Source organism: Mugil cephalus, chromosome 22 (genome assembly GCF_022458985.1).
Source record: "Mugil cephalus isolate CIBA_MC_2020 chromosome 22, CIBA_Mcephalus_1.1, whole genome shotgun sequence".
NCBI lineage: Eukaryota > Metazoa > Chordata > Actinopteri > Mugiliformes > Mugilidae > Mugil > Mugil cephalus.
Genome location: NC_061791.1, coordinates 3371096 through 3385471, shown reverse-complemented (window position 1 = coordinate 3385471; position 14376 = coordinate 3371096). Strand labels below are relative to the sequence as shown.

General features: G+C 37.6%; 1 protein-coding gene across 1 annotated transcript in view; it reads left to right on the top strand.

The window, feature by feature from the left end:
• The window catches only part of rassf3 (Ras association domain family member 3), a 65592-nt gene that overhangs the window by 12366 nt on the left and 38850 nt on the right, over nucleotides 1–14376 (top strand). The gene's annotated exons all lie outside the window — the stretch shown is intronic.

The window sequence follows — 14376 nt, the reverse complement described above, 5'->3', positions numbered from 1 at the left end:
GAAAATATTGCAGTGAGATTTTTTCTGTAATTGATGTAGGAAACTGTTTCAAATGACTTAAATAAACTAATTTATGTATTTAAGTTATTTTTAAAGAAGAAATATCAACGTTTTAACTATTTTTAACAATCCCCACTATAAGAAATGATTGTTTTTTCTCTCTCTTAGGTGATAGTCATTGCAAATCATTAAATTTCAGCCTGTCTAAAGACATAAAATTGGGATTTAGGAAATTTTTGTCTGTTTTTCAGCATTTTCTGACTAGTTATGGGTCTCATTTACAGAAAAAAAAATAATGAATAACAACGAATAAATGGATAATGTAAACAGTTGGTAGTTGCAGCCCTACGACGCCATGTTATGGGGAACGACACATATTAAGATGATGCCATTTGTCTGAGCTCTTACTTGAATTCCACCGTGTTTTTCTGAAATTCCATTGTGATATGACAAAACCCTGGACCCCTGCTCACGAAACACACCCTAAATGCATCACTCACCAAGAATGGTATTTTTGTGTGTGTAATTCCTAGAAGACAGCAGGGTGTGCAGGAGGTCTGGTTCATGTTAGAGGCTGTATTACAACATCTTACAACTGTCTGTGTCAGGCTTTTAGTAACTTAACTCAGGCAGGGTGAGACGGAGGTATTTCCCTCATAGGAAACACATACAGGATGTGTGATGTGACACCGGCATAAAGAGCAGCAGCAACGTGCAAACACTCTGGTACATGATTGAATTGTGTTAGAAAAAAATATCACTTCCTCTGGTTGTGATCTGCTCGATATAATGATTCACAGTTTTATGTAATGAGAGGAGTTATAATTGCATTTTATGATATTATTGTTTATATATTCATAGTTTGTCAGTTAACATCAACGGGAAAATGATTCATTTTATTATGTGTTTTTGGCTTGTGTTTGGTGTGTAAAAAGCAAACAATCTTTGCACCTTTAAAGTCCAGTTTAAAATTCAAAATGTTAGTTTTATATACAATATGTTGAACACTATATGTTATTGTTTTAACCCATCACAGACAAATATGTCATTTTATATAAGATTCTTAAAGGTATTTTTCTAGAGTTTTCTAAAGTCATTTCCTAGAAAGCGTTTAATGAGTGTTGATGAGTCATTCTGCTCTTGGGGGCGTGGCCTAACATTTGTCCAATGAAAGGCTGCATTGAATTTTCATGTCACATCATCTGTGGGCTCTTTTTAAACTGGAAAATAACATTCAGCTTTCATTGGGACTGTCAGAACAATCCAAACTTTGTTTGCTTCTTTGAGCATTTTAATGTCAGTGTAATGACATCTGTCAGTATGGAGGCAACATACTTCCTGGTTCCATATTCACACTTATAAGGCAAAAATGAAAGCAAGTCTTCTCGTTCTTGCAAATAAATAAATAAATAAATCTCAAGCTATGACATGTTTACCACAAAAATGGCATTTCTGTGACTTTAAGTGATGAAAGTAGCTAAAATATCCTCATATGCTGATGATATTAACCTATTAGTTGTATATTTAATCTAAATTGTTAAGCAATTGTCAATCTGGTATTTGTTTTTGTATTGCAAATCTTTGAGTTCCTGTCATTTTTCAACCACTCTGTTCTGAAATGTCACCATGTCACAAACCAACCTCACACCTCAGTGTTTACGACCCATCTGCTGTTAAATATTTCCAGTCTTCCCAGAGTGAAGCGTGGGTTTGGCTCCGCCGCTTGTCAACACTGATGTGGCTTTATTCTTCCAGCAGGAGGAGGGTTAGCTCAGCACATTTCAAACCAATGCTGAGCACAATCAAACACCCCAGTAGTGCTGAGTAATGCTGAGCACAGTTCTGTGGCTTTTTAGGTATCAGTTATTCCGTAAAAAACACATTTTTGGTGTCTGTGTGTGGTTGCAGATGTGTAGCAGAGAGCTGTCAAGGCTTCCCACAGATATTCATAACAGTGCAAACCCTTCACAGCTGAGCCGAGTAACAAGCTGCAGACACAGACATTATACATCCTATAGCATGTAGCATTTTTATGTGTGTAAATGTAAAGTTAAACGCTAGAGTCAACATTTAGCATGTAGCTGAGATTTAAATATATTTTTACGGGATATGTTAGCATTCATCTCTAAGTAATCTATAAGTTATCGAAGAGGTAAATATTTAGTTATAGCCAATGCTAAATGTTAACTTTAGCTACAAGCTAAGTGCTAACATTCTAAAATATAGCATGCAGCTGAGTTTTAAAGATAGTGTAACTCTGGTGGAGAATTTTGGGATAAATGTACATCTTCAAGACAATAGCACAAGTGAACGAAATGACTCAGAGACCCTGTAACATCTCTATGAAGTTTGCTAATATTAGCTAACCAGGATAAGCTAATATAATGCAGATCAAAGCTGTGATGTTGTTGTAAAACTGATCATATGTTTTGTACAACTAGGGAGCTAAACGCTACATTAAGCTTGATGTACGCATGTTTGTATGCTATGTTAGCATTCATCTCAAAGTGCACTGAAAGCAATCTGATATTGATTTAAGCTACATGCTAAATATTTAGTTATAGCCAGTGCTACAACATTTAACATGTAGCTGAGTTTTATAGGTAGTATGACTCTGGTGGAGTGTATATGGTAAAAATGTTCAAAACAAAACAATATCGTGTGTCAACAAACCAAGTCAGCAAAATCTCTTCAACGTCTCCAAACATTAGCTCGTCAACCGGAGCTAATATGTGAAATAATGTCGTAATTTACCACGTCATTAAACTGCGTACCTCCGTTAGCCTGGCAAATCCGAAGCTTTTGTTTAAACCGTCACAGACTTAATTTGATTTATTACATTACATCATGTTGGATCAGGGAGTCAAATAGCAATGAATCCCCGTTAGCCGTTAGTTTTGTAATACGTATAGACAAACAGGGTGGAGTTGTGTGTGCGTGTGTGAGTTTAGCTTTAAATAAGTTGGTCAATCAGCAGAGCCTCTCTCTGGACGCCTGTCAACGCTAGCTGATTTACACACTCGAGTAAACACACACCTGTGTCAGTTATCACAGTGACGGTGATCTCACGCAGCAGCTAGCCGACATTTACCCTACTAGCGTGTCCAGTGACTCTCGACTGCATTTACATTGGTGGCCAGACCGTATTAAGACCTCCACCTTCCACTGACACTTTGGAATATATATGTATTTAAGCCTTTAAAATCCATTTACTACCACTAATTAAGTAAACATACATTTTGTGACTGAACACACAGGCAACACAGATAGAAGTTTGACGTCAGTCCAGGTTATTAAACCTCGTTAGCGAAAAGCTCAGACTCTTTTAATGAACCTCTAACTGACTAATATGATCAGCAGTCAATGTAATCAGCCGCCCTGAGTCTGGAGCATGAATACTTAGACAAATCTGCCTTTTGTGCTGCTTTCTGGATGGTAAATTCAATTCACGTCAAAAATAATGTGATAAAGTATCATGTCTAGTCATGAAAATAGAATTATAACTCCTATTTTTTTCTTTTTCTAAGAGTTTTTGGTTCTTAGTTCAACAAATAATGAGTTTGAGCATTGGTTTGTGATGCTTTAGCCTCCTTAGCCCTAAAAATGTTCATCAGTTCAACGTAAAAGTTACTTTACTCTCTCTGATTCTGTCATGTGAAGGTTGTTTTAGGCCCAAACGAGCAAAAGTAGTAAGAATTTCAAACGCGTTTGCCAAAAAACATGAAAATAATTAGAATCTTATTGATATTTAATCTAAAATAAGTTCCCACAGCTCTTTTCAGTGTGCTTAATTACACTTACCAATACAAAATTTAAATATTTCAACATAAATATGAAATAACTGAACACTAACAAGTGTAGTTTCTTAGATTTAATGAGTTCTGATTGTTATATGATTGATTTAATTCAATAAAATTGCCAAAAATGTTCAATGACAACAGCTTTGCTTTAAGATTTAGCATAGTAAAATTTTGAAATTAGAAAAGCATACGGAGCCATTTATCATCTGCCCTCTCCGTAAAAGTATGTAATATTTATTTAACCGTCTCCCGGGTGTCTGTACAGCTCGAGTTATTCTCTGCCCCGGCTCCGTGTGATTGGTTTAGCCGAAGGGAGAGGCAGTAAATGAGTGACAGCGAGAAAGAGAGAATACGGTCCACTTCCTGTCTGCTGGGAAAAACAAACACAGGCAGAGGAAAGGAAGCGAAGGCAGCACGGGGAAGGGAGAGCAAACAGCGAGTCCGGATAGGGAGGAATGTTCATGTGTTTTCTCTTCGGCTCTTAACGGAGGCCCATTAACACCGGAGCAGGTGATAATTCATCCGAAAGCGTCCGTCACGTCACATTTAAGGCCTCATGAGCTTTTCAGGGAAAAACAGCAGTAAAAGCTTTCAGCTATACAGGAACTTATCACAGTTTTATAAAACATTAAAGCATCATCCACCTCTGGTAAAATATGACACCTTCAAACTAAATAGTACCAACTTGCAATCACACGTCTTGACCTTTATGCTGCATTCAAGTCACGTGGGAGAGAGCGTAACCTTGGACATGTTCCCGTGTTTATGACTGGGGAGTGTTCACTGTTTGTCATTACAAGTGGCTTCAGCTGTCTTAATCAATAAACAGTGGATAAAGAAGACACGTTTATTTATCCCACGTATGGGAAATTACCTTGTCACAGTAGCGCAGAAACATATATACAAATAACAAAGAATATAACACCACTTTGACATTGAGTATGCACAATGTGGGCTGGGAAGTTTTTTAAAAAGCTAAAAATTGGGATATAATATAATTGATAAGTTATTAAATATGGACGGTGAAGTAGTTAGTGCAAGACAGGCAGTGCAAAAATGCAGATTATTGTGCAAAAAGCTCAAAAATAAGCTCCCTAGCGAGCAAACGGGATAAAAATAGAGTGTAAATATGTGAAAAATGTACATTTTTTTCTTCTTTAACAAAAGACTATGGTAATTATTTCCAGTACTTAATGCAAAGTTAATCATATCTGATGATAAACATGGAACAATTTTACTTTTTGTGTCCCATTTACAAATTAAGGCCACTAAAATTTTATTTGAACTGGAAGCGTGCTCGCAGAATTAGTCAGTTATACAACCCATGTATACAACCATTCATACAGCAATAATACATAGCAGGAGTCACATGTTATGACCTGGGTTTAAGTGCAATTAATATAAGGCAGAAAGCAACAAATAAGATAAAAAAGAACAGCCCAGAATAAAAGGTAATACGCGCTTACTATAAGCCTTTTACTTACGGATACTATTACTTTGATTTGGGATCATGATTGACAGAATAACATCTCTCTGAATCTCGTTAAGTTAGCTTAGCAAGAATGAGCTAATGTCATATAAAATAAAGTTGCAATTAAGCTGAAAAAAATGGTTTTACTATACTTTACATATATTGTGCGCAAAGAGGGACCTAAATGCTACATGTAGCATGTTTGGATACCTCTGTTAGCCTGGCATAGTATGTTTAAACAAAGTAGCTTTTAGCATTTGTTTGCACACGTTTTACAACGTACTTGACTTTGTATGAAAGAGAGCTGAGGATTAGCACAAGATAGCAGTCTAAAAGTTAGAAAAGTAACCTTAAAAAGGAATGTTAATGTGTTTTCCCTTTGGGTTTTACGACTGCTCATTAACAGCTACGAGGGGAAGGCTGAGCCGACGGTAAACACACAAACAGCCACACAGGCCAAAACCAATAAGAGGGGAAAACTGTTGTAAAAACTAGAAAAAAACATATTCCTCTGTGGGAAAAAATGTTCTAGTCCTTTTACTCCCCTCTTCTCATTAGCTTTATTCCTGACTTGTATTCCTGTTTTTTCTCCACATTGACCTTTAACCTGTAGTACTACAGTTATCAGTGGTCTCAGTTTACGTTCTGTCATTCTGACCTATCTTGTGTTTACGAGTTAACTCTGTGATGTCAGCCGTGATTAGGAAGAGAAGGAGATTTAGAGCGATTCTTAAGATATTTTGAAGTGTTTTGAATGGATTTAAAAAGTGTACATTGATGATATTTATTCCAGAGAGAAAAGCAAGGATAAATAAAGCCTATTTTTGTCAAATGTGCGCTCGTAGGTTCAGCTGCTTTCCTCTAAGATCTATTAAGGATTTTTACTTGGCAGCGCTTGACTCCGCCCAACTCCTGGCTAATCCAAAAATGGGCGTGGCTTAAGTTGCAGACTGTAAACATGTGTACTTCTGTTGTGGTATTATTATTTTAACATGGATATTATGAGAATTGACTCGACTTTAGAGTCAGCTGGTCGTTAGAGGAACTGCATTTTTTTGTATTTACTCGTTAGTGTTCTTCTTTAGCCACAGGGAGTTGTGAATCTTTATCTTATTGTAATACAGTTTGAAATTATATATGTTAATGTTGTTATGAGGCTGTGCAATAGACTACAAACGTAAACTGATAAAAACTGATATCAAGATCATCTTAAAGGATTCTCAGCGGTCGTATTGGCCGAAAGCGTCAGTCAAGACACATGCACACACAGTGATACGAGGTTAAGATGCAAGAAGTATAATTTTACCTCCTGATAAAAATTTGTTAATTTACGGGTTGTATCAAACTATAAATAAGCTTTAACCATAGAATTTGATGAGGTTTTATTCCTCGTTTTGTGATCGTCTGTAGAATGTATTGACCCTTTGCTACCAGTAGATGGCAACTAGAGTGTCCAGTAACGAGGACAACAGGTTTAAATGAAGTAGAATAAGCTGCAATAAAAAAGTAAACTTGATCTCCCCATATGCAAAATGCACACACATGCTTGCAAAATCTTTGGTTGATTAGACATTTTTCATGCTAACAAGCTAACAGGCTAACAGTGTAGCTTTTTTTTTTTAAAGTTAAAGTGAATCTGTCAATTATGTATTTTTTATTTTTTTTTAACTGACATTTATTTATACAGTTAGGTTTGCTTATGTCTGGTATGTTTGCAGCAGTTGCACGGCCACCGACAACCTCCTGTTGCACATGTTTGAATTAAAATAAATGAATAAATAATAATATTTTAACCTGCATATTATTTGAGTAGCTTAATATTAAATGCAAAAATTATAATAATAAAGTATATTTATAAATAGCACCAGGCTAAGTTTGTTCCTTCGTTGAAGACTCCTGAAGACTCTGCGTATTGTTAAAAGTGAATATATATAAACTAAATATAAACTAAAACAAAATATGGACAAAAAACAGCAACAAAAACGCTGTGTTGAGACACACACACACAAGCTTAAACCCATAACTGCAACCACAAAAATCATCTGGGAGGGGTGGGGGGGTGAATAAAAAAGCCCAGACAAAGTGTTATTCGAGAGGTTTCAACTCCACACAACCTCCTCCCACTCCATGTTTTATAGCTCTAAATAAAAGTCGGAGTTCAGATGAGACACTTAAACGTCTCATGTTCCGTTTGATGTTGCGTATCCCTCGGCCGTCCCGCCCCGTCTCTATCAAACATCTGGATCCTCACAGCCGCTCCATGTAAACAAACATCATCGCCATCTGCTTATCAAGCCTGTCTTCCTCTTCATATATCTCTGCTAATCTGCTCTTCACCCCGGTCCTCTAATCAGTCGACTATTGTGTTAAAGGAAACACAAAGTTGAGGGTTACCTGGCAAACGCAGAGATGGAAACGATGGAGAGAAAAAACAAAACAAACAAAACAAAAAAACGGGCTTGTCGAGATTAAAATGTTGACTTACATACTTCAATATGTCATTGTTTTAATATTTAATAAATACTCTGTATGTGTTCCCCAAAGAAACGTATCTTTATTAGCTTTATTTTGAAATTCGATGAGGACATTCAGACCTTTCACAGAACCCAAACATGCTCGTTTCATTAGATTGGCTTGGATAGATAGGATTGGTTTAAAGATACATACAGATATTTTGGCAGCACTGACGTGTCTCAGAGGGATTATGGTGGCGTCTGGAGCCACAGTGTTTGTGTTTGCATTGGTTAGCCTGAACATGGAGCGCGGTTCAAATAAAAAATTTGTGAAAACTTCACTCGGCGTCTTAAAACTCATGAAAAATGGTCGAACTCTGAATCAAATATGTCAAACTGTTCAACTACAACAACAATACCTCCCCTGTTTTGTAATACGATAAACCGTCACGGCTGGTTTCAATCTGTGAATAAAAACCGTGCAGACAACAGTAGCAGAGGGATGAATCACAGCAGCCGGAGTTGCTCTGTAATCTTTGTGGATTGTGGGGGATTAACTCTTCAGTCAGATGCCGGTTTGACGGACAAAGCTCCCCCGTCCTCAGCTGCAGGAACAGGACACCAGTCGACGGCGTGTCCTGACGCGGTCGACTGTGCAGCATTTGTAGGAGTTAAACGTTTAAAATGTGTCATGTCAGTTTCCCTCTGCACAAAATAGTAGAAATCATGGCTTTATTTGTCAAAAACTATCAATAAAAATACATGCATAACCTATTCAAATGTCCTAATTAGCATAACAGACAGGTTTACTTTTACATATTGCCTCGTTTTATGGAAATTGCTGAGATTTGAGTGCACCTGCATGTTAAAAAATAACAGATTTACTCAAACCAGAGATACTAGGGGCCTTATCAGACATGCAACAAGTTCAGATGTTCTTTCTTGCACAGAAATGTACGGGCTCTTTTCTATACGTAATATGCATAAGCTAAAAACGGCCGTTCGGGTCCAGTTTAAGCCCTATATATATATATTTTGCCCTTTCTTTCACATTTAAACTAAATTATCACACCAATATATACACACGTCTGAGAATTTATCCTTATTTTGCTTTAGCTCTTTATTCAAGGTATAGAATATAGTTCAACCTTTAACAATTACATTTAATTCTGTACGTAAACTCTAATTTCTAATATATGAGTCAATATATAATTGCACAGCTTTTTGAGTTAGTCACAGTTGGTCACATTTTGTCTGTTTTCAAGAACTAAAAACAACATGGCCGCCTACAACCAGTCACCACATGGCATTTTTATGGAAAGATACTTCTAAACATCATGTATACAAATAGAGTAAATTGAAATTGAAACCTTGGAACAGGTCATGTGATCTGGATATAACTCACTTCGTTAGGAGCTGTAATGTGTTCGTAATGAGTAATTTAGCTGAAAGTGATTTCTCGGACACGGATACAATATGTTATTTTCCATATAAGATTTGACTCATTGCCAAAATAGAAATATCTGTCATAATTAGCTCAACTTATTAAGTTGCATTTTAGTGATATCCAGTCGTTTTTTATTAATAAGTGATTATTTTCCTAATAAGTAATTATGGATTTTGTAAAGACATGATCATAATGAACAGATTTTTTTACTTTTAATAAAAATGTATGCAAGATATATCCCATGGACTGTAAAAGTCGCTCAGTTATACAGTTTATTGACCCATATAACTGTTCCTTACACGACGAAGTGTTTGCTGGAGTCCTGACCTTTTTATTTATCTTCTTCTCTTCCATGCAAACAAAATCTGCCAACGGGTTAAGCTTCTTTTGCTTGACAGTAACTCTTAAAATAAGCACAAAGTTCTTGTCTTGTCTAGTATAAGATGTATTTCTTTGATACAAGGATTTTTCTTTGCAGCCTGGACTAATTCTCCTCTGATCTGTCTGGTCAAACTTGTTTTGCACCATGTGGCTGGTGTTTGCTGATAGAAATTCATGCCACTTCTTCTTAGCACTAAGTGTTACAACATGAACATTTATTCAGCTGCAAACGAGAAAAGTCTTGATTTTCAAGTGTCAACACAAAAAAAAAAACAAAACAGTAGGATTTGTTCGCCTTTTATGTGCCTTTTAAAGTCTGAAACGTGTCTGCGGGTTCATTTCTAAAAACAGAAATGTGAATGAACGTGTGCAGGAGTCAGCGTTTGTAAACCGAACCCTGTGAAAGCAAAATTGGAAGTCATTTTTCTGCTGAACTTGTGGGAGGTTCAAAGGAAAACAGATCTGTATCAGGGTGGGACTCTGCAGCAGCAGCAGCAGCAGACTCTGCTGCACAGTTATCTCCAATCCCGTGCTTATCCAGACGCACAATCTCGACCCCGAGATACCGACGAGCCGGGATAAGAGCTCACTGTAAACATTCACCATTCATACGGAGCGTCCACACAGTGACCTTACTGTCATCAGAATGAAATTCAGAGATATGACGCTGCCTAAATCTGCGGCAGAAAGTTTAAAACAACATACGCAAGAAAAACAGAAGCACCACTGTTGCCGTGACGATACGTTTCCTCCTTTATGTAAATGTTTGATTGAAAGCTGTTATTTTTAAACCGGATTCGGCTGGAATCCGCGCAGGAAGGAGGGGACGGTGAAAGATGTGTGTTGGCGTAGTAAAATAGGTTTATCGTGCCAATAAATCTCCCTGAATTGAATTAAACTGTGAGGCTGCGTCTCTCGCAACTCTGTTATTGTGCTTCTTTCAGCTGCTTCTTCTTATCCTGTTAGACTTGGGTTCAGTATTAAGCAAAAAAAAAAAAAAAAAGTTAATTAATGCAGTATTTCCTCTGAAGTACATATCTGTCATCAGAAGTATTTTTTATAATGTGCATCATTTCTGCATTTTTTCAAGAATTTGAAATTTCAGTGCCTGAAATCTCAGGTGTGAACACAGGCACATGCAGCTGGGATGTTAATGCACAGTCTGAACAGGTTTGTTTTAAATGTGCTATGACCTGCATGACTCTGAGACATGGCTACTAAAGTCACACTGCTACCTTGGCTTAGCTCATTGTCTTTTTCTGGTAAATGGTGGTAAATCGAATCCTCATTTATTCACAAATAGTTTCCAACTAGCAGCAGTTCTTTTATTTTCCGAACCTTTCCAACTTCCTCAACCACAGAGGTGACACATCTTTCAGAAATGGTTTTATGGGTCATTACAGAAGGCCAGAGCAGTAGGGTTGTCATGTTTAGGTTTTTGCATCATATCCTCTTTGTGCCGTGGAGCATTTATCTTAATCTTTTATTAGCTTGAGTCAGCTGATGATTGCATGTTAAAAACGTGAGGATAATCTGAGTTTAAACATTTGTGCACCACAACAAACGTGGTTCACCTTTGCAGCGTCTTTCCCTTCTCATCCCTCCGCATTTTTAACCACCACCAACCGTGTCATTCATCTCCTCCAGCTGCGGTGCAACCTACACGGCTGCAGTGTTTGACTTTAAGCCTGCATCCCCGCTCTCGCTGTCTGTCAGTGATTATGTGATACACCGTGGCTGCATTCCTGCGCCCTTTGATCACGAGACATTCAGTGTTTTGTCTGTCAGGATGATATACTGAGCCTCCGGAGGCAAAAAAAAAAAAAAAAAAAGAAAAACACAAGATGCTGGGACACTCAAAATAATATCTATCAGGATCTGAAATCGTAAAACTTGTGCTAATGGTGAATTTTATGCATGAAGAGAGTCTTGTGGATCAGTTTCACTGTCCCCGAGGCAACGTGAGGCTCAGGTTGGATATTCAACCACCTGTAACACACAAACTAGATTATCCGCACACACCGAGAGGACTGTGAAGGCCCCACAGTGTGCTGCATTACTGTGAAGCAGTGAATCTGCTTCTTCTTTCCTTAATCTGTGTTTGATGTTTGCACCTTGAGGCTTTGGCTGGATCCTTTCCTGTACATTACCAGTTTGAGTGTTCCCAGGCCACACTTGAACGGTACTTGAACACATCTGATGCATCAAAGACCATCTGTGGCTGACAGCTGCATGTACTTACCAGGTGGCTCCATGTGGTCAACTTCACCCTGGACATATTCCTTGTTTCTCACTTGGGTTTCAGTGTCTTAGTTTTGTCAATTAGTAATCTTTTATTTTGTATTTCTTTCTTCCATTTGTTGTACTAATTACTCCAGGTATTTGGTCTTGATTTAAACTAAATTGTTTGCTTGTTGCCTGATGATGAACAAGCAGAACAATAAAAATACTGCTAGTTTATAAGGATCGTTAAAGTTTTATCCATTATCGGTGCCAACGTGGTAGTTTTTGAAACAGTCCCAGTACTTAAAGAATGGAAAACATACAAACTACGTCCAAAAATCGTGCCTTTTTATTTTTACGCCTGTTTGTAATACAAATACAAGTAAGATTAAGAAATAAATTAACTGATATAAAATAAAATTCACAACAAACTGTCATAATTATCATAATAAATTGCTCTCCTCTCCGGGGATGCTGCTAACTGGATGTGTGGGATCAGGAAGGCTATCAGATGGTACATTACATCTATGCACCGTCAAATGTTTAATTTTAATTCAAGGTGTTGCCTCCCTTGCACAGCGTTGCACAGTGTTGAGGTTAGTCATCGACAATGTTTATCTTGTTGAAAAACTTTGGGGAACATCAAAAATTATTTAAACAATCTTAGAACACGTGTAGCTCACATTTGGTTGCTGGAGGACTTTTAAGGAACCTCTCACATATACGTATAATATTTGTCCGAGTGAAACAAGCACAACTTGCTAGTGCATGGATGGAGCTAGCTCTTTTTTATGTGATAGATAAATACCAGCAACAACTCCCCTGCTCTATCTGGGTTTCCCTGATGTTCCAAACTCGCTATCATCCTTGTGAAACTGGTGGTAGTCAGTGTTTACTAACACTAAAGGTTTGTATTATTATAATGACTTCATTTGTTTTGTAGTTGTGCATTCGACTATATGCAGATGATGTTGTTCCCTGAAGTGCGGAACTTCCTCCTTTAAAAACTATGTCTCCCTTCCATTTCTCTGTGTTTGCATCATATGAAAATCACCCATTCAAGAGTACTTCATCTTACCACCAACTTCATGTGAACAAAGTTTTGTTTGTCCGTGGTATTTTTTCACCACATTGCTGCTATAGTCTCTTCCTTGTGAACACCGAGCTGTCAAATGAAACAAGACAAACAGGATATGTCTCACTAAGGTGTTGTGTCGGCGGTGAGCTTGCAACAAACTCTTAGTTTTTAATAGATCTTGTAAAAACCTCTACGGAAGTCTCAATTTGAAAGAATCTGTATTTGGAATCTGAAACTATTATTATTGTGTCTTTTATAAACACAGCAAACATGCAGTGTGTTTGTTTTCCCTCCATATGATTGGTTTCTTTGTAAAGTTTGTTGTTAGGTTTACAATGGTCCGGAGTTTCCCAACAGAAACTCACTCAGCGCTGGTTCCCACCTTTAAAGTAGTTTTTAGAGACACCCACCCACCACACTGCCTTTCAATTAGAGAACAGACACACACCCACCTCCAGGACGGACAACCAATCCCCATTTACAAACACACACCTGCACACTTATGCAAACAACACACACTTACCTGCACATGGTGACAGCATCTTTACTGAGTGAGGTCATCGTAGCCTGAGGCGAAGGTTTTTCTCTCCATGTCATTCTTCTCTGCGTCTTTTCTCTCCCTGTCTTCTCAATATGACACATTCCTCAAAGTCTGACCTTTGATCTTTAAAAAACCCGTCAGTAACCTCTGCCCTAACCTCTGCCATAGTGTGACTTCAAGCCTTCCACACCAATGCAATGACAACCTCCCACTACCCCTGCGACCAAGCGCCTGTAGCCAAAATTAGCAGCCAGTTTAAATGTAAACAGAAACTCATGCACTACTGCTACGTTTATCCAGTATCCACACTACTGATTCCACACATAAAACAGTTTAAAACTATAACAATGACACATTTTTCTTGACATTCTTGATAGCTGTTGCAAACAAAAACAAATGCAGTGTTTTGTTGACCCGTCCGTCCACCTTGACCTCCTCCCTATAGTAACTTAATTGTAAATTTGTTCGGGCGGAAAACATTTCCTATCAGTGGCCTTCATGTGCCAAGCAGGCAAAGAAAATATTCATGTCAACCATAGACTGATAAAGAAAGTGTTTTTCAAATGTTTTGTTGACCCGTCCATCAACCCTGACCTCCTCCCTATAGTGACTTAATTGTAAATTTGTTTGGGAGCAAAAAAAAATCCTGGCAGTGCTATTTATATGCTAAGCGGGCTAATGTCAACTAGGAACTGATAAGGAAACCGTGCTTTCCAGAGTTTAACTGCAACGTTTTGTTGACCCATCTATCAACCTTGACCTCCTCCCTACCGTTACTTAATTGTAAATTTGTTCTGGGGCAAAAAAAACAAAAATGACTAAAAGTGGTCTTTGTATGCCAAATATTCATGTCAACTATAACTTGATAAAGAAACAGTGTTTTTCAAATGTTTTGTTGACCCATCCATCAACCTTGACCTCCTCCCTAAAGTAACTTAGTTGTAAATTTATTCGGGAGCAAAAAAAAATCCCTGGCAGTGGT